Source organism: Octopus sinensis, linkage group LG6 (genome assembly GCF_006345805.1).
Source record: "Octopus sinensis linkage group LG6, ASM634580v1, whole genome shotgun sequence".
Taxonomy (NCBI): Eukaryota; Metazoa; Mollusca; class Cephalopoda; order Octopoda; family Octopodidae; genus Octopus; species Octopus sinensis.
Window position 1 is genome coordinate 102,665,527 of NC_043002.1, and position 4,788 is coordinate 102,670,314.

Here is a 4,788-nt window from a genome sequence, read left to right on the forward strand (position 1 = left end):
CGTCCGTATGTCTATAAGGTGTGTGCATATAAGTGACGAAGTTCTATCTGGAAAATTGAATTTCCTCAAATGAAGGATAATTAATTTAGGGCAGAAAACCTTAAATGTAGTAACGCCATATTCCTATAAGTACCTAACACATGGCCGTTTCTGATGCTCGTAAGTACACAAAATCTCTCCTCTGAGGAGTTCTAAATATGTTGCGTTTATCTACACAGATTTTCGATCAATAATTCCCCTACCCGCTTATGTTTAGCCCTAAATGTTCAAAACTGCGAGAGCTGTAGTTAATTGTAGTTTGATAGTGTGTCTATTTTGCTTTCTTACGTTCGTAATTGTGAACGGTTTCAGGAAAAGTCTTCAGCAAGATTATTGATGGTCTCCTAAAGAAGTGAGACTGAGAAAATTAGACAATTCGCATTGTTGGCTGGCATCATTGAACAGAAATATACGCTTGGGGGTGGAGAATTTCCAGACGACAACGCTGTGACAAAGAATGAGAGATAGGAGTCGTCAGTGCAGCACTGCAGGTGGAATACAGCCTCAGTATGAAATCAGCCAATCCCGAGGATACAAACCCACTGCAGTAAGAGGAGGAAAGGCAGATGGAAGCGACAGTACATATCTGCGTCGTATATTGCGATGGACATATACATGCTAACATATTCATGGTAAGCTCTCTGCTGTGTCTGCGTCGGCTGTATTGTAGGTCATTAGCGTCTGAGCGTGCGTTTCTGTCTGTGCGTGTATTCGTGAGTGTATGCGTTTGTATGAGGATGACACTGACCTAGTTCTATCAGCAGCCGACCAATATAAGTCTCATTTGATTAGCGGACCAATGACCGAAAGAGTTTAGACTAGTTTTGTGCAGTTCTAGAACACAATAAGTATTTTAATTCTTAACAGAATAGGATTTGATGAGGGAGAGATATGTCTCGTTGCTCTAGGAACTCATGCTGCCACCCTAAAGGCCCTCACGTAATCATACGATACAGTGTTAGGTACACAAATACATTTTGAAGTCCATAGCATCTATAAATACTTACCCAAATTGATTGTTTTCTTTATACTACCAAATAGGTGAAGGTGCATAGCTTAGTAGTTAAGGCATTCTGCTCATGATAACAAGATCGTGGTTTCGAATTCTGGCGGTGTGTTGCGCTTTTTTTTTTTTAAAGCAAAACACATATTTCATGCTGGTTTGCGATCACTTCCACATCTGACATGTGACACACCGCAATCCTTTATAGACAATATAGGTTTAATTGCTGGAACGTGCTCTTGTAAAGCATAAACATTTGAACACTATAAGCAAATCTTCTTACCAGGTTGTACTGCCAGAATTTGAAGAACCCTCATCTCTCGTTTACGACAGAAAACACCATAAAAACAAACCAATTGTAAACACGTGTTTCTTAATTACAACACATATAAATGAAATATCCCATAGTTCACTACTTAAACAAAGTTAACACAGACTTAATTATTTCTCTTTCTGCTCAGTAAAGTTTTTCATGGATATTTTGTAAAGCTAATAATGGTGTTTTTATAATCGCAACTACGAAATATTTATTCAGAACCTACTAATATTTCTCTCCGAACTAATTTCCTCATGTAATACAGTCAGCAAGATCGAGTGTATTTCCTTATAGAGGTTTCATAACTTCGAAACATACTCGCAGATGTCACCTTAATTGCAAGAGCAGACACGCTTCAATATTCTCTCTTTTTACTCTCTTTTACTTGTTTCAGTCATTTGACTGCGGCCATGCTGGAGCACCGCATTTAATCGAGCACCTCGACCCCGGGACTTATTCTTTTGTAAGCCCAGTACTTATTCTATCGGTCTCTTTTGCCGAACCGCTAAGTAACGGGGACATAAACACACCAGCATCGGTTGTCAAGCAATGCTAGGGGAACAAACACTTACACGCATATATATATATATATATATATATATATATATATATATATATATACGACGGGCTTCTTCCAGTTTCCGTTTACCAAATCCACTAACAAGGATATGGTCGGCCCGAGGCTATAGTAGAAGACACTTGCCCAAGGTGCCACGCAGTGGGACTGAACCAGGTACCATGTAGTTAGTAAACAAGCTACTTACCACACAACCACTCCTGCGCCTATGTTGCCTATTATAAATATCGAATTAAAACTAATTTAGAATTGTCTCCTCTAACTTTTGGGACCTGAAATACAAACTAAAATGGTGATTATTTCTCTTTACTATGAACGTAATGTTAATTAATTAAACGTCAGATCTCTTTATATAAATGTTTAAATAGCTATTGTAAACCATTATTTTTCAAGTAGATTGTGTCCCTGAGTAAATTTCTTTCATACACGTGTTGTCACATAAATATTCATTTTTAGATGATTCGTTTTAGATCCTTAGATCCTACTCAGGTATTTATTTTTTATATACTTGTACTTTGGGTTATACGATTTTATATTCTGATATACGAGATTATATGATTTTCTATATTCCATAATTAAACAGCCCTTAGCTGAAGAAATTGTAATTAAGATTCTGGAATGCCAGAATCTTCATATCGGTCATGTCATTGTGACTATTATCCCTTCATATAGACTTAATTCTCTTAATATTAAATCATTGAGAATTCACCGAGGAAAATGTGAAGAAAAAATAAGAGTCAAGCAATCAAAAAGACTTTTATATCTTTCCTAAGATTGATACGGAGTGGAATTTTAATTAAGAAAATAACCTTCACAAAAAATGTCATATGAAGAGAGTAAAGGTAAAACGGTAAGAATAATGACGACGCGAGAAAGTAGAGGAGGAAAGAGAGAGAGAGAGACAGACACAGAGATAGAGATAAAGAGAGAGAGAGTGAGACAGACAGACAGACAGAGAAGGAAACAGAGAGAGGGAGTGGGAGAAATAATATTGTCATTGGAAATTGTGTATGTGAGTAAATATTTATAAAGTTTCTATTCAGAGTTAAGAAATAAATTTGGTGTCATTGATGATAATAAGTAGCACATCATGCATGCAGGAAGAAGAGCGTTATATACTGCAGGTGATAATAATGATAAAGCTAAGAACAAAACGAAAAGGTAAGAATAAACAGAAGAAAATGAAAGGCATGGAGTGAACACAAATAAACAACAAACAAACATTGTTAGTGAATGTATATCATTGTTCGGAAGAGATAGAGTCTGTGAAACAGTTTATGCAGAGCAGATTTTATTTTATGGTTGAAGTTGCTGTAAAGATTGAATAAAATCGTGATTGAAAGCTGCAAGCAATCGTATAGAGGAATATAATGTTATGTAGATAAACTAGGTGTGAAGTCAGGTTTGAGAGGAAATGAGAATGTAGAAGGAAGAATAGTAAAGTAGAGCAAATAAGTGAGAGAAACACTCGATGAGAAGGTAAAAAGAGTCATCATATAAGAGAGAGAGAGAGAGAGAGAGAGAGGAGAGAGAGAGAGAGAGAGAGAGAGAGAGAGTGAGAATGAGAAATGAATAAATACTGCAATAAAGAGGCGGAAATTAACGACACAGAGAGATATAGACAGTGATGAAAGAAGAACAGTGAGTGCAATAATTCTTTGTTAAAATGATATTATTATGTATGGTGCTGAATAATATGTTATGTAAACAGAAACACACACAGCCAAAGAAAAACACATGACACACGCCACATACACCACACATAGAGATCTAAAAAGCACATCCACACACACGCATATATATATATATTATATGGTGTATATATATATATGATGTGGGGGTGTGTATATATATATATATATATATATATATATATATATGTATATATATATATATATATATATATATATATAATATATATATATATATATATATATATATGTGTGTGTGTGTGTGTGTGTGTGTGGTGATGCTTTTTCAATGTGTACGAATAACAAGGAAAAAGTAAATAAATAGTTAAAACGGTGGCAAAAGTTCACGTAAGTTCCAAAGATATTACAGCCGATTCATAAAGGTAGAAATTCCAAGGTTAAGGGAAATGTTTTTGTATGACATGGATAAATTAAGAAACGGAGTAAAACGCCGGTGTTATTCAAATCCTTTTTCCTTCCAAAATATGTTGCAAAAAAATTCCGAAATTTTTTTCTGAACGGAATAGGAGTGATGTAAAACAATGCAACCTTCTCGTCAGGGAATGAGGGGAACAAAACACATCAATAAGCCGTTTTAACCGAATTTGATTACCACGTTCGGAGATATATGATATAAGGAGAATGCTAGCAAGTTATGTTGTTTTTTACTGTTAATAGCAATAAATCAAAAAACGTGTTTTTGCAGCTTAAGGGAGATAACCGTTCTTTATTTTCCTTTATACTTAAAAAAAAATCTAGGACTTCTAAAGATAACAAAGTTCGATCTCGTAAAACAATTCACTCGATCATTCCATTTAATAAGCAGATCAAATCCAACCTCCCTCATCGGTTTCGTGAAGCTATAGATAAGAATTTTCCAAAGAATTCCAGATACCAATCTATTATCAATTCACATCGAATTAGGATAGATTTTTCAAATTCTAAAAACCATTAAGGAATCATTTCTTCACATAACCATAAGTTAGACGATACAAAGAAAACAAGAATGGGTCATTCGAAGTTTTCTACCTTCAGTCAAAACCAGATTATCCTCGCAATTTCGGCTTATTATTCTTGAGATTGCTGCAATCTGGCCGGCCCCAAGGAAAAACTAAACTAAGAGCATTAGATTCCTTGGAAGAAAGCAGCGAATATATACAAA